Below are 26,991 nucleotides of genomic sequence, written 5' to 3'. Positions count from 1 at the left end.
AAGTAGAGCATCCAGGACTCAAACCTGCATCCATATGAGATGCCAGCGTCGCAGGTGGTGGCTTTTACTTACACAGTGTCAACCCCTGATTTTGCTTTCAGAATCATACTAACTTCATAAAGTAAGTATTTTCTTCTTTGTCTTTCTTCTTTTTCATAAGAAATAATCTAAAATAAGTCAGGAAATAAGAAAAAGAGGAACAAAAATAAGTCTATATGTAATATAAAACAACTAGCAAGATGGTAGATTTAAATCGAAATATTAATAATTATATGAAATATAAATGGCCTAACTGCCCGAATTAAGAGAAAGAGATTGTCAGATTGGATTAAAATGTGAGACCCTGCTCTGTGTTGTCAATAATGGCTCAAGCACTTGGCCCATCCTCTGCTGCTTTCCCAGGCACATTAGCAGGGAGCTGGATCAGAAGTGGAGCAGCCAGGACACAAACTGGCACCCACATGGATGCTGGTCTCACAGACATTAGCAGCCTAACCCACTATTTCAGAACGCCAGTCCCCTGCCTTCATTTCTGATTCAACTTCCTGCTGACGCAGCCTGGGAGACAGTAGATGATGACTCATATGCTTGAGTACCTGCTGTCCACGTGGGAGACCTAGAGGGAGCTCCTGACTTCTGACTTTGGTCTGGCCTAGTCTCATCACCCCCACCTCAAACCCCCACCCCTGTTGTGGCCATTTGGCTAGTGAACCAGCAGATGGAAGACTTCTTTCTACCTCTCTCTGTTGACCTGCCTTTTAAATAAATAAAAAAAGAACAAAAAATTAAATTATCTTTTTTTTTTGGTTGTTTTGAGAACAAATCTGAATGGTATAATTGTGTAAATCATTGATAGTAAGTATCATTGGTAATTTTACAGATGCGTCATTGATAATATCACAAGTATGTATTTGTTGAAATTATAAATCAATATATAATTTGTTATGGAATAGATGTCATATCTTAATTGTTAGTAAATGCTATTTGTTGCATCAATAGGAAGAAAGAGAGGTAATTCCAGGTAATGTTAGAGGGAGGTCACGGAAACCCAAATATAAGGAAAAGAATTGCAAATGGTATAGTAAAAACTCATTTATTATGATATTAATAAATTAAAAGTCATATCATAAAATTTAGCTATTCAGGTGATTAAGCTGGCCAACTTTTCTTGATCTTCCTCTTTTCCCGGTAAATCGAGTATTGCTTTAAATTGCAGCTCTTGGGGCCAACATTGTGGTGCAGCAGTTTAAACAGCTGCTTGCTTTTTTTTTTTAAGATTTATTTATTTGAAAGGCAGAGTTACAGAGAGGCAGAGGCCCAGAGAGAGAGGTCTTCCATCTGCTGGTTTACTCCCCAGATGGCCGCAACAGCTAGAGCCAGGCTGACCCAAAGCCAGGAGCCAGGAGCTTCCTCTGGGTCTCCCACACTTGGGTCATTCTCCACTGCTTTCCCAGGCCATAGCAGAGAGCTTGGATGGGCAGGGGAGTAGCTGGCACTTGAACCAGCGCCCATATGGGATGCTGGAACTGTGGGCAGCGGTTTTACCTGCTACGCCACAGAATCAGGCCCTGCTGCTTATGACACAAGTGTCCCTTACTGGAGTGCTGGTTGGAGTCCTGGTTGCTTGGTTTTCAATCCAGCTTCCCTGCAATTGTGCCTGTGAAGGCAATAGAAAATGGCCCAAATCCTTTGTCTTGAGTTCCTGGCTCCTGGCTTATACTGGCTTGTACCTGTAGTGGCCGTTTGAGAAGTGAACCAGCAGGTGGAAGATTCTCTTTCTCTCTCTATCTCTCTCTCTCCCTTTGTTGCTTTGCCTTTCAAATAACTAAGCAAACAAATCTTTTTTTTTTTTTTTAATTCCATCTCTTAAGAATCACATTCAAGGGAGGGAGTCATTCAACACAGTGGTTAAGACATTGCTTGGGATCCCACATCCCATCTTGGATTGCTAGAGTTCCAGTCCTGGCGCCACTCCCGATTAGAACTCCTGCCAGTGTACAGCCTGGGAGGCAGTAGATGATGGCTGAAGTGTTTAGATTATTACCACCCTCATGTGAGATCCAAATTGAGTTTCAGGCTCCTGGTTTTGGCTTGGCCCAGTCCCAGCTGTGGTGAGTTTTTTGAGGAGTTAATCAATAGATGGAAGATCTCTCTTTTTTTGTTTGTCTCTCTACCTTTCAAAAAAAAAAAAGTGAAAATAAATAAAACTTTTTTTCAGAAATAATCACAATCAGGAAACTCAGAAATGTATTTTCATCATTTTGAGCGTTACTTTCTGCCACTGATGGAGTCTGATTGATTAGCTCAATCATGTATTAGTATCTTCTCCTCATAGAGCTTTAAAGAAAACATTGCCTTTTCAGTCCAGAGCAATCCAGACACTTGGTATATTATTGGCTACTGTTGAAAGAATCAAAGTAGCATTACCTTTAAAGTTCAAAATAAGAGTTCATTTAATTTTTAACTTATCCATCAGTATGAAAAACTCCTTTCTTAGAAATGAGGACTCCTTTAACTAATTCATAGTTAGAGACATATGAATAAAAATTTGATTATTTTCAGCAGTTAGCTAATCTAGGAGATCATTTTTGCTGTTGCTGTCTTCCTTAGTCCAGTGAAGATGGAAAAATTATATAAATTTTCTTTCTTAAACTCTGGTCTGTTGAAATTGAAAGTTTCTGTTGAAATTCTTAAAAACTTGTGTAATTTTTTCTGATTTTGACAATTATAAGTTTTTGTTAGATGTTAAACAATTTGCTTTTCTGTTGACACCAACTGTTCACTAACTAGGCAGTACTCCTGTTGAGTGAGGATGAAGGGAATTCATTAGAGGTGGTGCAAGGAATAAAGAATTGGTGTGGTGTTTCTTGTGGGGGTGATAAAATGTTCTGGAGTTAGGTAGTAGCAACTGTTGCACAACACTATGAATAGTAAGTACTGAAACCTCTGAACTGTACCCTTTATACTGGTGAAAATGATGAGTTTTAGCTAAAAGAGTTCATTGTCACTAAAAAAATAACTGTAATATCTTAGGGAGGAATACCTGAAATGTAGGGTGTTGCTCTGGATAGTTAGATCTTACCCTCATTTGAAATGATGGGTGACAGACTTGACCAGTATTGTTTTTGTGCTGAGACCTTCAGGCACTATGCCATTGGCCATCTCTGAGGGATGTTAAAAAGAAATGCTCCTAAAAGATGTATTATTGGCCGGCGCTGTGGCTCAATAGGCTAATCCTCCACCTTGCGGCGCCGGCATACCGGATTCTAGTCCCGGTTGGGGCTCCGGATTCTGTCCTGGTTGCCCCTCTTCCAGGCCAGCTCTCTGCTGTGGCCAGGGAGTACAGTGGAGGATGGCCCAAGTGCTTGGGCCCTGCACCCCATGGGAGACCAGGAGAAGCACCTGGCTCCTGCCTTCCGATCAGCGCGGTGCACTGGTCGCAGCGCGCCAGCCGCGGCGGCCATTGTAGGGTGAACCAACGGCAAAAGGAAGACCTTTCTCTCTGTCTCTCTCTCACTGTTCACTCTGCCTGTCAAAAAAAAATGTATTATTATATTTATTGCTGGGATATTTTTGACAACTCAGCAGAACTATATTCCTCAAGTATCAGTAACAAGAACTTTTCTTCCTTCAAGAAAAGAATTTTCTTCCTTCAAGAAAATGATGTATTAGTATTCTTATCAATACTATGAAAAATATACATAAATAAAAACTACACATGACAGTCATTTCTTCATTTTATTATCTTGAAAGTCATGTTCTTTTTTTATTTTAAGATTTATTTATATATTTCAGAGGCAAAAATCACAGACAGGGTGGGGAGAGAGAGAGGCAGGCCTTCCATCCTCTGGTTTACTCCTCAAATGGCCTCAACAGCCAGGGATGGACTGATCTGAAGCCAGGAACCAGGAGCTTCTTCCAGGTCTCCCATGTGGATGCAGAGGCCCGAGCACCTGGACCATCCTAGGCTATCAGCAGACAGCTGTATAGGAAGTAGAGCAGCTGGGACTCGAACTGGTGCTCAAGGGGGATGCCAGTGCCGCAGGTGAAGTATTAACCTACTAAACCACAGACTTAGCCCCTCAGTCATGTTTTTTTGTCCCCAGGTTTAAAGTGTCTTGTGGCATACATTTTCAAAATCAGTTTTATTCATGGCCTCATCTTATTTTTATCATTCTGAATTTCTTCATTTCTCATTTTATTTTGTATATCATATTCCTTACCACATTACCTCACATACTCTTTTAGAACATGACAATATAAAAATGCGCACGATGGGGGTAGGTGTTTGGCTTAGCATTAAGACACCACTTGGAACACCTGCATCCCCTATTGTAGTGCCTGAGTTGGAGTCTCAATTCCAGCTTCCTGCTGTTGTGAACCCTAGAGGATTCACATGTGAACTGGATTGAGTTCCTGGCTCCCGGCCCAACCCCAGCTGTTATGGCTATTTGGGGAGTCAACCAGCAAAAAGGGTATCTCTCAGTCTCTCAGTCACCTTCTCTCTCTCTCTCTCTCTTTCTCTCTCTCTGTCCACACTTTTCCTGTCCTCTCTGTTTCTCTGCTTCTCAAATAAGTAAATACACAAAGTGAAAAAGGATCTTAAAATTGGAGGAAAGATGTTCAGGATGCGTATGTGTGTTTGAGCGATTTATCTAAATTAATTTACACTAAAAGATAATTAGTTAATAGTCCTTATTTCTTTGAAAATCTTAAATGTTTTAAGGAGGTAAGGAAAGTGATAATAAAAGGGGACTCTGGAGATGATGATTTTTATAAATCTATGTGAATGATTTCCTGTTTTGAGTAGGTGATTGAAATAGAGAATAGAGGGATGCTAAAATCCAAAAATGAAAATGATCAACACAGAGGAGAGACAAGAGAAAGCATAGTGGAGAATTTTTTTTTTAATTGCTGGCTTTACTCTTTGTCTAACATTATCCTATCTAAATCCCACTGTGCATAATCAAATAAAAGCTGTGCATGGCATTATTTTTATACTGTGCATCTGCATGTGTGTAGCCTTAGAAGGGCATTGCTGTCACATCACAAGATATATCAACATTGTTTTGCATAATATTTTTAACATGACAACCTTATTATAAAATAATATTATTTCTAAAGGATTTTTAATTTAATTTTATGTGGTATGTTGTAATTTTCAATATAGTTTCCACATAATTCTTTGATTAGTCTCATGTCTTGTATGTATTTATTATCTTTGGATTTCCAGCAGCAAGGACAGATTTAGCATTTACTAGATGCTTAGTAATCATTGATTTTGCTTTTGTAATTTTTCCATCATCATTTTTTCTTGCTACCATCTCATCAGCATATAAATATGCTATACTTTCTCCCATTTCAATACAGAAAATTTTCAAAACAGTAGTGCTTCTCCACTTATCAGACCATATCTTCACTATTTGTTGTAGCAAAGCTCCTTCACAGCGTTGTTCGTAGATGCTGCTTTCACATCATCATCTCACCTTCTTTGCTTGACTTAGCCTATTTAGGCTTTTCTCCTCACCACTATACTAACAGCATTCTTGTCATTGGCTCCAGTGAAATCTTTCTTACTAACCATAGTAGCCATTTCTCAGCGCCTATGGTAAGAGCATTTATCACAGTCCATCATGTCACCTTTCCTGGAACCCTTCACTTGAATACTTAATTTTTCCAAAATCGAACTCTTGATCCCTTACTACTGTCACCTCTGCCGCCACCACCACTCCTCTTCCTGCTCCAGTGCTCTCTATCATATGTTTGACAACATCCATTCATTCAGTTGATCTGACCAAAATCTTAGAGTCATCCTAACTATGCTTTTTCTTTTATTTACTCCACTAGCAACCGAATATATAATTCCTTCTCACCACGAATGAGGCTACCACAATAGCCACCTCATTTCTGCCTGACTTACTATACATAGTCTGTACATTGATCTTTCTCTCTCTCTTTTAAAGATTTATTTATTTATTTGAAAGAGTTACAGAGAAATATGGAGAGAAAGAAAGAGAGAGACATATCTTTCAGCCGCTGGTTCACTCCCCAAATGGCTGCAAAACCAGGACTGGGCCAGGCTGAAGCCAGGAGCCAGGAGCTTCATGCAGGTCTTCCAGGTGGATGAAGGGTCCCAAGCACTTGGGCCATACTCTGCTGCTTTCCCACGCACATTAACAGCAAGCTGTGTCAGAAGTGGAGCAGCCAGGACACTATCCAGCAACCATATGGGATGCCAGTGTCACAAGTGGCAGCTTAATCTGCTATACCCCAATGTTGGCCCCATGATCTCTTTCTTTAGATTCTTCTTTTCTTATCATTCCGGGATGATTCTGTATACAATAGCTAGAATGTCTTTTTTTTTTTTTTCATCCATAAATCAAAGCATTCTATAAGGCTTTCAATGCACCTGGAATACCATTCAGACTGTATACTGTTGCTGTCCAGGCCATCCATGATACTGCCTAGGTGTCCTACACTATGTCTTCCAATTAGTGTGCACCAGCTCTGGACCTTCTTGTCATTTTTTTTTTTTTTTTTTAACACCAACTGTTTCCACCTCAGGGCTTTGATACATGCTATTGTCTTTATTTGGAGTATTCCTTCTTCTTCTTTTTTTTTTTTTTTTTTTTTGACAGGCAGAGTGGACAGTGAGAGAGAGAGACAGAGAGAAAGGTCTTCCTTTTGCCGTTGGTTCACCCTACAATGGCCGCCGCGGTAGGCGCGCTGCGGCCGGCGCACCGCGCCGATCCGATGGCAGGAGCCAGGTACTTATCCTGGTCTCCCATGGGGTGCAGGACCCAAGGACTTGGGCCATCCTCCACTGCACTCCCTGGCCACAGCAGAGAGCTGGCCTGGAAGAGGGGCAACCGGGACAGGATCGGTGCCCCGGCCGGGACTAGAACCCGGTGTGCCGGCGCCGCAAGGCGGAGGATTAGCCTAGTGAGCCGCGGCGCCGGCCTGGAGTATTCCTTCTTATGTTTTTTTGGTGTCAGGCAGTTATCTTCTCAGAGATGCCACCTTGTCATTACCCTATCTCTTTGCCCTTCAGTGTATACGAGTCTTTGGAGGAAAGAATAACATTGTTGTTCTTTTCAGTTGTTTTGTAGGTATCTAGTGCTAGAATGAAAGTTTTGTGAAGACACAGACTGTCTTGTTCACTGCTGTTTCCCAGGTCTATACAGTGTCTGCCACATAGAAAACACTTAAAAATATTTACTGAGTGCATAAACAAGACAATTATGTGATAAATGTTTTAATCAGTGAATTAGTCAATAAGAAAATTTTTATATTGACTTGTAATAAATATTCTGATTTTCACACTTGCCAAATTTTTATTGCCATGAAATTTATGTAGCTATAAATTTGTAGTTCTAACCATTTTAAAATATATTAAGTGCCATTAAGTACATTTATATTGTTGTGCAGCCACCAGCATCCATTTCCAGAACTTTCTTTTTCTTTAAAACTGAAACATTGGGCAAGCATTTAGTGCTGTGATTAAGATGTGGCTTGGAGGCTGGCGCCATGGCTCACTATGCTAATCCTCCACCTGCGGCGCCGGCACCCCAGGTTCTAGTTCCGGTTGGGGCGCCAGTTCTGTCCCGGTTGCCCCTCTTCCAGTCCAGCTCTCTGCTGTGGCCCGGGAAGGCAGTGGAGGATGGCCCAAGTGCTTGGGCCCTGCACCCGCATGGGAGACCAGAAGGAAACACCTGGCTCCTGGCTTCAGATCCGTGCAGCGCAGCACGCCAGCTGTAGCGGCCATTTGGGGGGTGAACCAACGGAAGGAAGACCTTTCTCTCTGTCTCTCTCACTGTCTAACTCTGCCTGTAAAAAAGAAAAAAAAAAAAAAAGGATGTGGCTTGGAATGTTCACATCCCACGTCTGGGAGCCTGTTTGAATCCCAGCTGCATGCCTGATTATACCACACCTGATTATATCTTCCTGTTATTGCATGCCCTGGGAGGGAGTGGATGATGGCTGCAATACTTGGGTCTGCATAGGAGACCAGGATTGAATTCCATGTTCCTGCCTTTGGCTTGATGAAGCCCTAGTTGTAGTGGGCCTTTGGGAAGTGAACCAGTGGATGGAAGATCTCTTTCTGTCTCTTTCCCTCTCTAGGCCTTTCAAATAAAAAAATTAATGGAAAAAAACTTAATGCAAACTCTGTACCCATTAAACAATAGCTGCCAACCTCCCCTTCCCTGGACTTTGACCTCTACCATTTCACTTCATGTCTCTGTGAATTGGATGGCTCTAGCTACCTCATACATGTATGCCTAGGACGATACTATATTTTTCCTTTGTGACTAGCTTATTTCATTTAGCATAATGTCTTTAAAGTTCATCCATGTTGTTGCTGTTAAATGTCTTTAAGTGGCATTTTTTTCATCAGATACTTGGCAATTAATTGTATGTATGCCTAACAACTCTTTCATCTGTGAACCTCAAAATATTTTATAAGCATAATTAACTAAACTTCACAATATTCCTGTGAAGGCAATAATTATGGTATAGCAAACTGAGGTCCTGACAGATTGCCTGAAGTCCATAATGAATAGATGCTGAAATTCTGAGCAACAACCAGGGTTGTAAATCCTTGTTGTAAGCATTAGACCCTCTTGTTGATGATGAAAGATCATTCTATGAGTTCTTAAAAAAAAAAAAGAAAAGAAAAAGAAAAAAAAACAAGCAACAGGTAGCAGTAATCATTATTTAATACCCCTAAATATTCACAGCCAACTATTTTAATGGAAAATAATGGAAAAAGTTATCTGTAATCTAGTATTTGTTATTAGTGATAGTATCTTCAGTTATTTGATCTAAATATTTCTTTGACCTGTATATTATTGATGCATAACTACTGATAAGTCTGAACAGCCAAAGTCAGAAATTTACTTTTAAATATTGTGCTGGCACAGATAATTTCTTTTTTGTTTTTTAGCTATTGACATAAAAAAGATAACATCTGTGTTTCTATTTGTCTTAATTTTTCAATTGAGTTGTTTTAAAGATAATCTTTTTTTTAAAATATTTATTTCATTTATTTCAAAGGCAGAGAGAGAAAGAGAGAGAGAAATCTTCTATCTGCTGGTTCACTTCCCAACTGGCTACAATGGCCAGGGCTGGGCCAGGCTGAAGTTAGGAACTAAGGGCTTCATCACCATCTCCCACGTGGATGACAGGGGCCCAAGCACTTGGGCTATCTTTTGCTGCTTTCCTAAGCACATTAGCAGGGAGCTGGATAGGAAGTTGAACAATGCCAGCGTTTTTTAAAAATTTATTTTATTTATTTGAAAGAGTTTTATATATATATATATATATATATATATATATAGAGAGAGAGAGAGAGAGAGAGAGAGAGAGAGAGAGAGAGAGAGGTCTTCCATCCTTGGGTTCTCTCCCCAAATGGTGCAATGGCTGAAGCTAGGCCAATTTGAAGCCAGGGGGCCAGGAGCTTCTTCCAGGTCTCCCATGCGGGTGCAGGGGCCCAAAGACTTGGGCCATCTTCCACTGCAGTCCCAGGTCATAGAAGAGAGCTGCTCCAAGTGGAGCAGCTGGGACTTGAACTGGTGCCCATATTGGATGCTGGCACTTCAGGCTAGGACTTTAACCCTCTGCACCACAGCGCCGGCCCCAAAAGGCAATCTTTTAAGTGAAAAGTTATCTGTTGATTTAGCATTTTTTGCCAGGATTAAAATGGACTCCAGTTTTGATATTAAAAAAAAATGACATTTCCCCTATTGAGATGATGTGATTTAACTTGATTTAACTTAAGTTTTTCAATTCCTAAAGGCTTAACCCAATGCTCTGCGTGTTGCTACAGATTGACTTCCCTTAAGAATTCTTGTTTAGAGAAATGAAAGTATAGCGAAACAAATACGTTTTCTCAAATGAAACTTCACTATATTACTCCACCCAAGTGATTGGTTCATTCTTGGATGTTATGTGTATATTAACCTCAAGATTGTTTCAACACTAGTTGGAACTGCTACCACCTTCTTCCTCTCCTGGATGCCCATTTATGGCTCTGTAGTGGTAAACTGTGAGCAAGTGAGGAAAGATTTTGAGAAGTGCTAATTAGTGTTGAGAAAACAGTGCTGAAAATAGTGTTGAGAAAAACAGTAAAGTTTGGGGGACAAAGGCAGCTTGTATGTACTTAAATGTTTCTTTTTAATTTATTAAATCCAATAGCCTGTTGTGTTTTCTTTGTTTCCATAGGTTTTTTTTTTTTTAATCACCAGATAATAATGAATTTATCTGAGCAATAGCTAAATGTTGTGTAATAAACCTTTGTTAGTTGTCTAAAAATTTTGTAATTCAGCCTATGGGAATTATAATTTTTCTAAAGAATTTTTAGTCACAGAACAATAGACAAATAAGCAATATGATAGATACATTTTGAGAAAATATCAGTTTTTTTATGAGATAAAATAGTGATATTATTTGAAACATTTTACTAATTTATAAAAATGTGAATTTATTATCTAACACAGGAAAATCTTTGGTAATACAAGAAGTGCTTTTAAAATATTTTTATATTGGGTTTTACCTGATTTAGTACTGCTGAACAAGGAGTTGCTTAGTTCTAGAGAGCAGTGGTTTGAAGAAGATGACCGAGAAAAATTGTTTCTCTATAACTCTATACTCACACAGCACTTCTGACACTAAATGTATAGGTTATTTTTCTACACAAGCAGTCCGCCAACTCTGGATACCAGCTGGGTGTCCTACAATTTAATTCAGTTTAACTCTATGCTACCTAATGATGCTCAGGTGAATAGTGGACCATGTATAACACAGTGCTCCCATAAGATGGTAATAGAGCTGAGAAATTGCTGTTCCCTAGTGATGTTGTAACTAGGTATTATCCTAGTGCAACACATTACTCACGTGTTCATGGTGATGCTGGTGTAAACAGACCTGTTATTCTGTCAGCCATATAAATGGATAGTGCATACAATTATGTCTAGGACATCATACTTGATAATGATAATAAATGACTATTTTATTCTTTTATGTCTTTACTGTGCTTTTATAATCATTATTTTAGAGTGTATTTCTACTTATATAAAAGAGTTTACCAAAAATAGTATGTCATGTTACCCTGGCAGCAGCCTCAAATATCTTATGTTTACCAAGTCTCTGGGGTACATCAGCAGGCTATGTGATCTCTGCCATCTAGGTTTGTTTAAATGTACTCTATGGTATTCGTATGATGATGAAATTTCCTAATGACACATTTCTCAGAATGTGTCCTGGTCATTAAGTGACACATGACTATACTTAAGAGACAGGTCAGTTCCCACAAGTAAAGGGCTCAGTCCCACAAGACTGCCCTGACTCAAGTCCCACAAGTTGGGTACTTCTGACCAACCAGCTATAAATTGGGGATTCCCATGATATCCTCCTTGGGCTCAATAATTTACTAGAATGGTTCACAGAATCCAGGAAAAAGTTTTACTTATGTCTGTTTATTACAAAAGATACAGATGAACAGGCAGATGAAGACACACTTAGGGTATCCCGAAGAGACCCAAACCCAGGCCCTTCCATCTCTAGAGAGCTGGGCTGCACCACCCTCCTGGCTCTTCAGCTCTCCTCCTTCAATAGTTTTCGTAGTTTAATCTGCAGCCCCTCCCCTTCCCAGAGGTCAGTGGGTGGGCATAAAGGTTCCAACACTGGAATCCCTTGGTCTTTATGGTAACTGGCCCTATTCTGAGGCTATCTAGGGGCCCCACCCTAGGTCACCTCATTAACATAAACTCAAGTGTGATTAAAAGAGCATGTCTGTGAATAACAAGAGACACTTCTAACAGGAAATTCCAAGAATTTTAGGAGTTCTGGACCAGAAACAGGGAGAAATACCAAATATATTTCTTAGGATACCACCACTACAACAAGGTAGAATCTTGATAAATTGTCTCTTAAAGAAATTGCACCGTGGTTCTTTTGTTTTTTGTTTGTGACTTTTTTCCTTTTTTTTTTTAATTAATAATATATAAAGAGCACATTTCATGTATTTCCATACAGTTCTAAGAAGATATCCATACTCTTCCCTCCCTCCCTTCTGTCCCTCAGTTGCCTCTCCCCCCTTCCTCCCCTTTTTTTCCTTTAATTTTTGTGATAACATAATCTCAATTTACTTTACAATCACAAGCTTAATGCACCCCTAACCGTAATGTTCAACAAGTAGAAAGTAGAAAGATCACTGTTCCACAGGATTATTTGCGTTTGACTTTGTTGAGTACTTAAGGCAGCTCTCTTACAGGCAAATAATATTCTTAAGGAATCTTAACTTTGTTTGAGGTTTTCTTATGACAAAATTAGAGGTTTTAAAATGAGAATCTGTCATTTGCTTTATTCCTAAACTTTTTTTTAGAGGTAATGGAAACATCACTTTCTAACTCTGTTAGTGTTTGCAGTGTAGATAGTGGGTCTCGAATTTTTTCCAATGGCAGGTATTGAATTAGAAGTTTATTTTTCCTACCAGAAAGTCTGGTGAGGTCTCTAATTCTAAAAAGTGCTCAGGAGATAGAACCTTAACACTTTTATTGGCTTTGTTAATTAAAAACTCACAGTCAAAATAAAAACTTATAGATTTGAATTGGTCAATCTAGCAAGATACTTGTAGAATTTTCTGAATTTTCTTTTAATGCTACAAGTATTTGAGCACTTTATTTCAGGGCATTTGTCAGTGTTCAGTTTTGAGGGTAAAAGCCTCCATCTGTGATATCAGTTTCAGCGTATCTTAGCAAGGATTTTCAGTAGCAAGAATCATTGGAACTACTGCCTTTAGTCCTCTGAACATTAAAAAAAATATATATGATGCTTAACTACATACTATGCATAGACTACAGTTAAAGTTAAAACTGAGGGCAGGAAGAATTCAGTGAGTGTCAATCACCAAAAATACTGCTTGGAATGGAAACCTTCATCTATCAACCTGCCTATTTTTCTTCCCTTCTCTATCTTGGATGTGTTATTATTATTATTATTATTATTATTATTATTATTTAATTGGGAAGCCTTGAGCCTAGACCAACTCCAGGGCTTGAAGTTCCTGCATAAGCACACCAAAGCCCTAGGTAAACAGTACAGTGGAGCTAGAGATTTTACCATCAGAAACTGCCAAACACCTTCTAACTGGGACCTTCCCGATGTAACCAATCAAATATCCTTCCTTCCTCACCCTTCCACTTTCAGTCTGCGACACATCACTGCCCACACCGCTTCAGTGGAGCTCTGACCTTCTTCTGATTCTGATGCAGCCCTATTCACAGCTAATATTCGCTTAAACGAACTTTGTTAGTTATTTTGTCTAATTTTTTCCTTTTAACAAATATCTTCCCTCATTAAATCAAGAAACATCTTTTAGCCTGAGTACCAACATAGTGAGTGTTCATTCAGATTCAGGAAATTATCTGCTGTCACTTTAAAGCTTTGTTGCATATAGATTAAGTGCTTAGGTCAGTATGTTTCTCACTTGACAAAACTGCTTGGCATGATATTAACAGAACTTTTATTAATGTTATATACTATCTTCTATTTTTATTTTTGCTTTAAACTATGGTGGATCATCTTTTTTCCTTAAAACATAGTAAGAGGAAAATAATAGATAACAAGTGAGATTCCTAGAGATGAGAACTATTACAATTGGTTTTACAATTGTTTATAAATTTTTTCTATGTTCTCTGTTGAAGTTGTTTTTTGTTTGTTTTGTGTTTTTTTTTTTAACAGGCAGAGTTAGACAGTGAGAGAGACAGAGAGAAAGGTCTTCCTTCTGTTGGTTCACCCCCCAAATGGCCACTACGCCAATCTGAAGCCAGGAGCCAGGTGCTTACTTCTGGTCTCCCGTGCGGGTGCAGGGCCCAAGGACCTGGGCCATCCTCCACTGCCTTCCCGGGCCAGCAGAGAGCTGGACTGGAAGAGGAGCATCCGGGACAGAATCCTGCACCCCAACGGGGACTAGAACATGGGGTGCCGGAGCCGCAGGCGGAGGATTAGCCTAGTGAACCGCAGCGCCGGCCTCTGTTGCAGTTTTAATCATAGCAATACATTAATAGATGAAATGAGCTCATGTACCCATTTGAACAAAGTAAAGCAAATTGAAACTTCAATACCAGGCAATAGTCATATGAATTGAAGAAGTGTAAAACTCAGCTCTCTAAATCCCACAAATATTTCTGCTCATAAGAGCTATTAGACATTAATTGTTCTATGGTAAAATAAACTCCCCTCTCACCACCACCCCCATACACATAAACATGAAAATTATTTAAAAATAGAGCAGTTTCTGTTCTCTGGCTTTGGAACAGTTTTACTGGAATGAACATATCCTATAGATAGAGTTTATAGGTTTTTTTTTTCAGTTATAAAAACTAGAGAAAATAATGTTACAGATATTTAGGAGCACCAGTTCACTGTTCAATTCTGATATTGGCTTCAAACATCAAGGGCTGCTCAGTAACCACACCTTGACTTTGCTTCAAGAAAGAAATCAGAAGTGAGTCAGAAAATAGGTAATAGTGAGCCACAAGTGTTCTATTGAGAAAGCAAAGACACACAATCCACAGACAAGAGTGGAGCCTACTTGGAGGAGATTGGCCCTGTATCTGAACCGTGTTTAATATTAGATGGATCTTTTAATGAAAGAAGTATCTTCTAATGAAGGGGGGATATATTCTAACAAGGGAGGAATATTCATTCCTTTTGATGGGAAGAAGGTGGTGATTCCCTGGAATCTAGCTTCTACCTCTTTTTGCTCCTTATATGGTCTGATGTTTCCTGTCACAAGGCCTAGTATTAGCATGTCATTTAGCATGCTCATATATTACATTGAGTGTATAATGAGCTGTCAGTCATTCTCTGGCAGCTTTGGCACCCAGAGCAACGGGAATCAAACTCATATCCTGTAGATCTTAAGATAATAGTGACTATTATCTTCAGGTGGTTCAACTGCTTCCTCTGCCTCCTCATCTCAGTATGATCTCAGAAATGCATAGTTATACCATCTAATATAATAACTGCAAGTAATGTAGCTATTTAAATAAGTTAGAATAATTAAAATGAAATCCTATGTAGATGTCAGTTCCTTCTTCACACTAGCCTGTTGCAAATGCTCAGTAGTCACCATTTGGCCATAGGCTACATATTGAACAGTGTAGACACCTGACATTTCCATCATTGCACAGCACAGAATAGATCACATTGTCCCCAGTTTCCCCAGTGTATAGTTTTTGTTATTTACAAATATCCTCTTACTCTCAAAATATTACATCGAATTATATTCCTAAATAATAGGGAAAAAAAAGTAAAGCTCAAAATTTGAAATGCCTAGATGCTTGTAGAAGCAAGTTTGGATTTTGTACTCTTTTATTAAACCTTAATATATGCCAAAATATATGTAGTTGGTACTTTAAAAAGAGAATGACAGAGACAACCCTTACTTTTTCCATTTATTTGGTTTTTATCATTTTGAGAATTTTGTAACTTTTTAAAATTTACTATTTGAATGAGAGACAACGCAAGATTTTCTGTTCAACTCTTAAAACCTGTACTAGCCAGGACTGTGCCCGGCCAAACCCAGGAGCCCAGAAATCTTTCTGGGTCTCCCATGTGGCTGGCAGGAACCCAACCATGTGAGTCATCACCTACTGCCCCCTGGAATATATTAGCAGAAAGCTGAATAGAAAGCAGAGTAACCAAGACTCAGACAGCCTTATTTAGCTTGTTGGGTCCCAAGCCCCCCCTTTTTTTTGACAGGCAGAGTGGACAGTGAGAGAGAGAGACAGAGAGGTCTTCCTTTGCCATTGGTTCACCCTCCAATGGCCACCACGGCTGGCATGCTGTGGCCAGCGCACCGCGCTTGGTCCGAAGGCAGGAGCCAGGTGCTTCTCCTGGTCCCATGGGGTGCAGGGCCCAAGCACTTGGGCCATCCTCCACTGTCTTCCCTGGCCACAGCAGAGAGCTTGCCTGGAAGAGGAGCAACTGGAACAGAATCCGGCGCCCTGACCAGGACTAGAACCGGGTGTGCCGGTGCCACTAGGCGGAGGATTAGCCTATTGAGCCATGGCGCCGGCCCCAAGCCCCTTCTTAACTGCAGTGCCAACAGCCTGCCCCAGTTTTTCTATTTCTATAATCCAGTATTATAACACTGAAAGAAGCTACAAATAGCTTATGATTTATGAGATTATTTTTTCACATGTGAATTTGGAGAGAACTTTCTTAATTGATTAACCACACCTTGAGAAAAGGACACAGAAAAAACAGTGGCTAGTACTTTAAATAAAGTAGAGTTCACATTTATTTCCATGTTTGGATTCATTGAGGTGAGGGAAAGTAGCTATTTTGTTCATTTCTTTGAATCTTTTCAGAGAGTTAGGTGAGGATTTTAGACATTTATACTTCCATAGCATTATTAAGACTTGAGGATGCTGAAGTTGATTACATAAAGAGATTTTCTTATGTTTTGGTGCAGAGGAAAGGGAGAAATAAAGGTAGTACATGCCAACTGCTGCAAGTATTCTCATAGGATGGATATCATGACGTAAGATTCTTTTTTTCACAGTGATAGGTGGGTAACATTGGTAGATTTTTCTTAGTGTAAATATAATTGAGGTTTTCTGTGTGTATATGTTTAATAAAATGATGACTTGTAGAAAAAAAAGCACATAACCAAGTTATTAGTTGAATTATATTTTTATAAAATGTAACATTACTTTTTATATGTGTAATTTGATACGTTTCCTAGTTTCAAGATGATTTTAAAGATTTACCCTTTGCTAGTAAAAGCCAGTTAGGATTTTTATGAGGAGCTTTAAGATTTTTCTGTCTTTATCCTCTAGTGTCATTTTAATTTCACATTTTTCCCTGCATCCAATTGCAAGTATTCAGTAAGTCATGTGTAAAAATTGCTACCCTAAGAAAGAAATGCCTTTATCCTTTTTTTATACTATGAGCGTTAAGGTTTTAAGTAAAATATATATTTATGTTTAGTCTTATTTATCTAACAATATTTTCTAAAAAATCAAAAGTTAAATGCAACATTTACTTTTATATTTTTATACACTTACAAATGTTATTTGAATTTGACTACAAAAATATTAGTATGCCAGTAGCTACTAAAAATTTAAATACCTCGGAATAAATTCAACAAAAGAGGTGAAAGATCTGTACAATGAAAATTACAAAAGATAAATAAAAGAAGATACAAAAAAATGAGACTCTTTCATGTTGTGGATTGGAGGAATTAATATCATCAAAATGTCCACACTACCCAAAGCAATTTACAGATTCAGTGGAATCGCAATTAAAATACCAACAACAGGGGCTGGCAGGTGCTGTGGTGTAGCGGGTGAAGACACTGTGCTGGCACCGGTTGGCTGGAGACCTGGTTGCTCCACTTCCAGTCCAGCTCTCTGCTATGTAAATATAGGATTTACATGTATGATATACATATCATATATATATATATCATATATGTAAATAGACAAATATATATGATTTACATATATAAGAAAGCAGCAGAAGATGGCCCAAGTGCTTGGGTCCCTGCACCCACATGGGAGACCCCAGAAAAAGCTCCTGGATACTGGCTTCAGATGGGTCCATTTCCAGCCGTTGGGGCCATTTGGGGAGTGAATCAGTGGATGGAAGATCTGTCTTTCTCTACCTCTGCCTCTCTCTGTTTTTCAAATAAATAAATCCTTTAAAAAAATAACAAAAACATTCTTCTCAGATCTAGAAGAAAGGATGCTAAAATGCATATGGAAATACAAGAGACCATGAATAGCTAAAACAATCTTAAACAACAAAAGCAAAGCCAAAGGCATCAAAATACCAGATTTCAAGACACACTACAGGTCACTTATAATCAAAAGAGCCTGGACTGGCACAAAAATAGACATGTAGACCAATGAAACAAAATGGAAACTCCACAAATCAACCCACACATCTATAACCAACTAATCTTTGACAAATGAGCTAAAATCAATCTCTGGAGAAGGGACAGTCTCTTCAACAAATGGTGCTGGGAAAACTTGATCTCTATATGTGGAAGTATGAAGCAAGACCCCTATCTTACACCTTATACAAAAATCAACTCAAAATGGATCAAGGATATAAATCTATGACTTTAATCAATCAAATTACTAGAAAAAACATTGGAGAAACTCTGCAACACATTGGCATTGGCAAAGACTTCTTAGAAAAGAACCCAGAAGCACAGGCAATAAAAGCAAAAATGGTCAAATGAGATTACATCAAGCTAAGAAGCTTCTGCACTGCAAAGGAAATGCTCAGGAAAGTGAAGAAGCAACCAACAGAATGAGAGAAAATATTTGGAAAATTATGCAACTGATAAAGAGTTAATATCCAGAACTTAAAAAGAGCTCAAGAAACTCAACAACAAACAAATAATCCAGTTAAGAAATGATCAAAGGACTTAAACGGGCATTTTCCAAAGAATAAAATTCAAATGGCCAACAGACACAAGAAAAAAATGCTCAAAGATCACTAGCCATCAGGGAAATGAAAATCAGCACCACAGTGAGGTTTCTCCTCACCCTAGTTAGAACTACTGTCATAGAGAAATCAAAAAACAATAAATGCTGGTTAGGATGTAGGGGAAAAGGTACCCGAATCCACTGTTGGTGGGAGTATAAACTAGTACAGCTACTATGGAAGACAGTATAGAGATTCCTCAGAAATCTGAAAGAAGATCTAACATAAAACCTAGCCATCCCACTCTTGAGAATTTACCCAAGGGAAATAGAATCAGTATTTGTAAGCATTATCTGTACCCTCATGTTTATTTAAGCTTAATTCACAATAGCTAAGCTATGGATTCAACCCAGATGTCCATCAACTGATGAGTGGATAAAGAAAATGTGGTATATATACACTATGGAATACTACTCAGCCTTAAAAATAAGGATGATATCCTGTCTTTTGTAGCAAAATGGATGCAAGTGGAAACCATTAAACTTAGAGAAAGAAGCCAATCCCCAAAAGACAAATATCATATGTTTTCCCTGATCTGAGGTTATAGTAGAATACAAAAAATGTAATATATATGAGCAAAAATTGATATTTTGAGAATTGATTATTGTTTACAACCCTTGTCTCTACTGTTTACGAACAGTGTTTTTCTTTTTTCTTCTATGTGTTGGATTTTTTTTACTTAGTGAAAGATTAAACTTATTATTATAAAATAAACTGAAAGTGTGCCATTTTAAAAATTAGAAAAACAAATAAGGAAGGAGGAGAGAAGATGGTAAATCAGAGAAAGCTGAAGTGCCTTCCTATTAGGAAAATGAATAAGCATATCATAGATATCAGGAGACTGATGATAGAACTTAAAACTACAATAAAATTCATTAAAAATATGGACAGAACAGAGAGTAATGTGGGAAGTATCACTATACTCCTAAATCTGTATATATGAAATACATGAAATTCATTCACTGTATATAAATATAAAAAATTATAAAAATTATTTGATGGGTATGGGGAAGAGAGAGAGAGAGAAAGAGAGAGAAACATCTGCTGGTTCAATCTCCAAATGTCTGCAACAGCCAAAGCTGGGTTAAAATGAAACTGGAAGCCAGGAACTTAATCCAAGTTTCCCACCGGGATGGCAGGGACCCATGTACTAGAGTCATCATCTGCTGTTTCCCCAGGTGTGCAGGGAAATCTGAAAGCTGAAGCAGAGCTGGGTCTCTGACCCAGGCTGTCTGAAATGGTATGCAGCCATCCCAAATGCTGGCTGAACTGCTACACCCAATAATGCCCACCCTAGTGTGTTACTTTAAACAGTAATCATGTAAGAGCTCATCTTAAATTGGGTCTTTCTGATAAAGAAGCTTCTCTTCAGATGTCACAGGAATAAATGTGAAACCATTTATAGCTTACAAAATAGTTTAACTTTTGAATTTCCTTGAGTTTATTGTTTATACTAGATTCTTCCCAGTGGTATTTTCATTCTTTGATAGTTTCTCACTATTCACAAGGATTAGCAAATGGCAATTTCTCCAAATAAAGTAATGACATTTTGGCTCTAAGCTGTCCTCTGTTTGTGATATATTTAAGACATTGTGGTTCTCTTCTTAGTAAGTATTTAAAAACAAATAAAACTTGTAACCCAAACATTCTATAGTTTTTTTATGTGTTATTTTAGTTAACCCAAGTGTATTGCTGATTATAAATGAAAACCTGTTGGGGCTGGTGTTGTGGTGCAGTAGTTTAAGCCACTAAATGTAGTACTGGTATCCAATGGACACCAGCTCCTGTTCTGGCTTCTCCATTTCCAATCCAGCTCCTTGCTAATGCACAGGAAAGCAGTGGAAGGTGGCCCAGATGAAAGTAGCTCTGTTGGCTTTGACCTGGCACAGCTCTGGCTGTTGTAGCCAGCTGGAGAGTGAATTGGTGGATGGAAAATCTCCCTTTCTGTCTCTCTTTCTCTGACTTTTAATTTAAAAAAGCTGTTAAAAAAAGAGAGAAAGAAAACAAATTTGTCATGCTATAAAATATAAAACATAATGATACATAGTAAGTTCTATGTATTTGTGCTTATTTGGGTCATGTCAGTTATATTTCCTGATGTTCAATTTAAATCTGATTTATGACATCAAGAAAGACAAAAGTTGTATACAAAGTTTCATTTATGGAATTACTAAGTGTGAAGTAAAGATTGCTAATTCTGTTTTCCTGTTGCAGGTTTCTCAACAGTAATGTCACAAGATTGACTACTTTGATCACAGTAAGACCAAAACTTTTAAGGTTTTTATGTCTCTGAGAATAAGAATTGAGTTAGAAAATACTTTTTTTTTTTTAAATTTTTTTTTTTATTTTTGACAGGCAGAGTGGACAGTGAGAGAGAGACAGAGAGAAAGGTCTTCCTTTTGCCGTTGGTTCACCCTCCAATGGCCACCGCGGTAGCGCGCTGCGGCCGGCGCACCGCGCTGTTCCGATGGCAGGAGCCAGGTGCTTCTCCTGGTCTCCCATGGGGTGCAGGGCCCAAACACTTGGGCCATCCTCCACTGCACTCCCTGGCCACAGCAGAGAGCTGGCCTGGAAGAGGGGCAACCGGGACAGGATCGGTGCCCCGACCGGGACTAGAACCCGGTGTGCCGGCGCCGCAAGGCGGAGGATTAGCCTGTTGAGCCACGGCGCCAGCCAGTTAGAAAATATTTAAAATTTTAAATTATTTTTGTTTCTTTCACTAGCCAGTTGAATATTTATAATTTTCATGAATCACATCTCCCACTAAATTACTTAAACTTTTAATTGCTTTAAGGAATATAAAACTCTTATAATGAAAATTACTTCTAACTCATAATATTCCTGATTATGTTGATATATTTCAGTGTGAAAAATACTCTGCATTATCTGATTTGTTTTTACTTAATAAAAGGGAAAAAGTTTAAAGTAATTGGCAAAATATAAAAAATAAAATTATTTGAGACTGTAATGAATAATTGAGGAAAGATTATGAAAACATAGTATTAATAAGAATTCTTAGGCTTCTTGCTTAACTTTTTAACTGATAATTAAATAAATTATAAAGAGTTCCATAAAGAGTTCCAAATGTAGAAAGTTGTTTGAACAAAAGATAGTTATTGTGTGTAATTGACAGTTTTCTTCTTTGATTTTAAGTGTTTATTTTGATTTTGTGTAATAATGTTAGCTAATAATGTTGTGAAATATGTTAGCTAAAGGAAAACCTTATCTAAGGCCTTCATCTACAATATTATAAAACTTTAACTTGTGAAATCTAAATTAGTCATGAGAATTTACAGCATTTTTGAAAAATCCTTTTATTTAACAGAATTACATGTTAAGTAAATTACTCAATAATATGTTTTAATTGCTCATTAAATATAAAAGCAGTAATCATCAGAAGTGTAGATCTATATATAGTCAAAATTTGTATTTATGTTTGAACATGTCTTTTGAAAACTGATTCATCTGTTAAGTTCAACATTGTTCAAAGACTGGAAAGAATTTTATTGTATTTTTAAAAACTTTGTCATCATTCTCCTGATATCTATGGCACGTTCATTCATTTACCTGATAGGAGGACATTTTAGCTTTCTCTGATTTGTAGCTCTGTGCTTGTTTGCTATTTTTTTTTTTTTTTTGACAGGCAGAGTGGACAGTGAGAGAGAGAGACAGAGAGAAAGGTCTTCCTTTGCCATTGGTTCATCCTCCAATGGCGTGCCGCGGCCGGCACATCGCGCTGATCTGATGGCAGGAGCCAGGGGTTTATCCTGGTCTCCCATGGGGTGCAGGACCCAAGGACTTGGGCCATCCTCCACTGCACTCCCGGGCCACAGCAGAGAGCTGGCCTGGAAGAGGGGCAACCGGGACAGAATCCGGCGCCCCGACCGGGACTAGAACCCGGTGTGCCGGTGCCGCAAGGCAGAGGATTAGCCTAGTGAGCCGCGGCGCCGGCCGTTGTTTGCTATTTCTTAATCAGAACTTTATTACCCTAACTAGATATTTTACAACAAAATATTAACATATTTCTTGTAATTATCTTTTGTTTAACATCTAATGCCTTACAATCAAGGAAGTTAAAATTAGCATTGCATGAAAAGGTTTTTGTCATTTTTTCCCCCTTACTTTAAAAGTGCTGTCTCTCACAGTTCATTTTTAGGATAATATTAGAGAATTCATTGCAGCTGCTCTAAATCCAATAATTTCAATATTATCAAATATTAAATAAGTTAAAGATTAAGAAGTATTCATATGAGAGGTTCATAACTGAAACCTTTATTTTGTCATAATGTCAGGATTGTGAGGCTTTCTCCCATTATCTTGAGATAAGGAGAGAGGATGGATTTCAACACTGACTGCGATTGAGGGTGCTCCTGAGAGGGCAATTCAAGTGTTGCTGATGACAGAGTAGTTGAAGTGAAGTGAGACCAAGAAAGGGCTGATTTATTAAAAGAAAATAGAGAAGTCAAAGTCAGTGTAAGCTGGTGTGATGCGATGGCATTGTAAGAGCCAACACTGTAGAATATTGTAGGCAGAGAGGGGATAGTTCAGACTGTTTCAGAGCGGAAGCTCTAGCAGATATTTATATATTATATAATATACACTTTATTTTTTTCCTTAAAAGTTTTCCAAAGTTAAGGAATTTCTTTTTTTTTTTTTTCTGTGTATCACAATCCACTGAAATGTCAAAACCTTTTAACTGGTCTCCTTTCTTTCTGACAGTCATCAGTGCCATTGAAACTTGTACAGGTTCCTCAATTTAATCTTATTAACTCTTGCTGTATCTATTCCTTTTATTTTCAACTTGAAGGGATTTTGTGACTTTCATATCTTAGTGGATCAAAATAAGACTTTCTAACTTGATACTAAAGATCCCTTCTTTAATTCCAACATGTTTTCCAGCCATACATCCTAGTAACCAAGAGCAAGAAGCTTACATTTTGCACAATGTAGATTACATATTACAACTTGAACATACATTTGGGCTCCATACTTACATTCACACATTCCCTTTACCTCGATATTCCTTTCCTTTTTTATGCTTTCAAAGTTTCTTCTGATGAAATCAAACCTCTGCTCCAATGCCCTGCCCACATATAATCATCTCTCTCAGACCGTCCCTCATCAACCTAAATGAGAATGTTTGTCCCTGATAGTTGGGCATGCTTCATTTTTATTACACCCATGTTACTGATACCATATTATCAGTTTATATTTTGCATATTTCTTTTAATGCATATCTTATCACAGTAGTCAGCAAATACTGATAGTGCAGTCATTGATACCTCTAGAAATCATGAAGTCAACTGATAACTTTGGTTTTCTTATGTTAAAAATGAAGCAAGGATATTAATACATGAATTTCTGTAATTAAATAATATGTAAGATGTGTATTAAAATAAATATCCAAAATATAAGGAAGCATATGGCACTGGTAACATAGGAATAATAAAAATTAAGCATCACTCAACTCTTAGGGAGGAAGAAGCACTTTCAATTAGGATGATGAGGGAGGGGCTTACAGAGATGATTATACATGGGTAGCACATTAGAGAGGAGGTTTTTTATTTCATCAAGTGAAGAGGGGTAGATAGAAAAGAGCATTTGTTTTAGAACCAGATAGAGTTCAAGTACTGATTCACTGTGTAACATCTATTGCAAGTCATCTGTGCCTCAGTATGTTCACTGTAAAATGATATATTATATGAGAGGGTCTTCAAAAAGTTCTTGAGAACTACATAGCATGAAAAAACTATGCATGGGTTTCAAATTTATTTGGAATTAAAAATAAACTTATTTTTTAATTTCATTTTCCATTAATTTTTGAGACATCCTCATATATTTAAAAATATTGCTTGAGATTTAAATATAATGTTCATTTACCATTCTTCTGTCTTATTCATGTCACTTCGTGGCTTGCTTTGATAGAGACATACAGAGGGACATGAAATTAACCATCAACATCAGGAATTTATCCCAGACATCCAAACTGACCAAACTTACACATTGTGGCCCTTTTGTTGATAGTTTTAATAAATGGACTTCTACTTTTTGCATTATATACATTAGTAGTAACTATACAGGCTTATGTAAGTTCCACTAAAGAAGCTAAGGAGATCTTTTAAAATAATGTCCTTTTATTTGGGAAAGGGGGCAGACCTCATTAGAATGCCAACATTTTAAAAGGCCAAAATGAATTGTATTTATGTCTATGTATGTATGTATTTTTTAAAGATTTATTTATTTACTTGTTTATTTGAAGCTCAGAGTTAGAGAGAGAGAGAGAGAGAGAGATCTTCCATTCACTGGCTCACTCCCCAAATGGCCCTATTGGCTGGGGTGGAGCCAAGCCAAAGCCAGGAGCCAGAAGCTTCAACCTGATTTCCCACGTGGGTGGCAGAGGCCCAAATTTGCTGCTGCTTTTCCCAGGCCTTTACCAGGGAGCTAGATTGGAAGTAGAGCAGCCAGACACAAACCAGTGCCCATATGGGATGCCAGTTGTCACAGGTGGCAGCTTTACCTGCTGTGCTATGCCGGCCCCCAGAATGAACTTCAGAAAAGTTTAGATTGTTTTATTTGAAAAACAAACTTTCTTCTGCTCTTGCACCACCACAATCAACACGTACGTCTTCTGTGACCTGAGAAGGAGTAGGGATTTCTCCCCATCAGCAAGCATGCAGTTCTGTAGAGGACACCAACTGGGTGCCCTCTAATTCAATACAATCTTAATGCTACCACCCTAGAGATGTAGTGCTAGAGCCACAAGCTGAGAACGTATTCCTCAGGGGCTGTTGCCTCCTTCATCTACCAATCATATGCTCCAGGTAGTTTTAGAAAATGACAATAAATTGGGGTTTCTATCCTCTGTTCAGATTCTGTTACTTTGCTCAAGTGGCTCAGAGAATTCAGGGAAACATTTCACCGTTACTGGTTTATTATAAGGATGTTTTAAAAAGGATACACATGAAGATATGCATTGGGTGAGATAAGGGAGAAGGGATGCAGGGCTTCCATGCCCTCTTTGGGGCACTGCCCTCCAGGAACCTCTATGTCTTCAGCTAGTCAGAAGTTCTCTGAACCCTGTACTTTTGGGCTGTTACAGAGACTTCATTGCATAGGCATGGACAGCTATGTCAAATGTGATTGGCCAAAAGGATGTGATCTGATGCTAATAGACAACCCCAGCAAGGCTAGTCTGTCCATATTCTTCATCTCTCTGTTCAGCCTTTCTTTCTTCAGAGTATGCAGTGGGACCCCTCTGACCTGTGGAGGTTCTTATCATGTAGATCAGACAAGGTAGGGTCACAAATTTCATTACGGCTGGTAGCTACAAGGTGAGCAGATTAGACTTGCCTTGGTAAAGAGAAATCCAATATTAATGGTCTAGCTGCCTTGGGGAATAAAGGACAAAGTGAGAGGAGAGCAGGAAAGAGACTTTGCTTTCTGAGACTTAATGCTCTTAAACTTTATTTCTAGTCGCTTCAGAAATAACAAGGGCTTAGGAGTAATGAGCTGGGAACTGTGGATGGAAACCAAAATATTACAACTGTACACTACACCCTGTAATATAATGGATAAGAAAATAGTTTGATGGGAGGTAACATGCATAATAGTCAGGAACATGGACTTGGGGTCAGGAAAACCTTTTAAGGTTTTGGTCTGCTGATTATACACGTATAAGTGTTGTGCTCTTGAGGCAATTACTTACTCTAAGATCCGGAGTTTTCTTCTCTGAAGTAGAGCTAATATTTATATCTCAGGGGTATTTATGATATTGGGTGAAATAATGCTTATGAAGCGTTTGGCACAGTTGATGGCACATACTAAAGTCCTTTTACCCTCACCATCACCACAATCATCTGTAAAGGTACTTCCTTAAAATTATAGGATGAGAAGTTAGACTCAACCTAATTTTGCTTAGTCTGTTAGAACCTAGTCTGTTTTGATTTTTACAGTTCTGGTTTTTTTGTTTGTTTGTTTGTTTGTTAGGTTTTTTTTTGACAGGCAGAGTTAAACAGTGACAGAGAGAGACAGGGAGAAAGGTCTTCCTTCCGTTGGTTCACCCCCCAAATGGCTGCTACGGCCGGCACTGCGCTGATCCGAAGCCAGGAGACAGGTACTTCCTCCTGGTCTCCCTTGCAGGTGCAGGGCCCAAGCACTTGGGCCATCCTCCACTGCCCTCCCAGGCCACAGCAGAGAGCTGGACTGGAAGAGGAGCAACTGGGACAGAATCCAGTGCCCCAACCGGGACTAGAACCCAGGGTGCCAGCGCTGCAGGTGGAGGATTAGCTAAGTGAGCCGCGGCGCCGGCCTACAATTCTGTTTTGTGATTGACCCTTTCTTGATTAAAAAGATCTAAAAATCATTCATAAAAAGTATAATGAAATTATTCATACAGTTTTCTTCTCCAGTCTCTCCAAAGCTCTGTCTTCTCTGAGAGTATTTTGTGTAAATTTTTCTATAGGTATTTCTTTACTACAATGGCAATAT

At 38.5% G+C, this 26,991-nt stretch overlaps 1 protein-coding gene across 19 annotated transcripts in view; it reads left to right on the top strand.

Moving 5' to 3' along the window:
• The window catches only part of BAZ2B (bromodomain adjacent to zinc finger domain 2B), a 449,666-nt gene that overhangs the window by 189,000 nt on the left and 233,675 nt on the right, over nt 1-26,991 (top strand). For 18 of the 19 annotated variants that reach the window (XM_062187182.1, XM_062187176.1, XM_062187160.1 and 15 more), the window contains one exon: nt 20,719-20,761. The exons of the other annotated variant lie outside the window; for it this stretch is intronic. The gene's annotated coding sequence lies outside the window, so the exon portion shown is untranslated. The remainder of the gene's footprint in view (nt 1-20,718; nt 20,762-26,991) is intronic. 19 annotated transcript variants of the gene reach the window in all.

The sequence above is a fragment of the Lepus europaeus genome, chromosome 1 (genome assembly GCF_033115175.1).
Source record: "Lepus europaeus isolate LE1 chromosome 1, mLepTim1.pri, whole genome shotgun sequence".
Classification (NCBI taxonomy): domain Eukaryota; kingdom Metazoa; phylum Chordata; class Mammalia; order Lagomorpha; family Leporidae; genus Lepus; species Lepus europaeus.
This window is presented reverse-complemented; position numbering and strand designations above follow the sequence as displayed.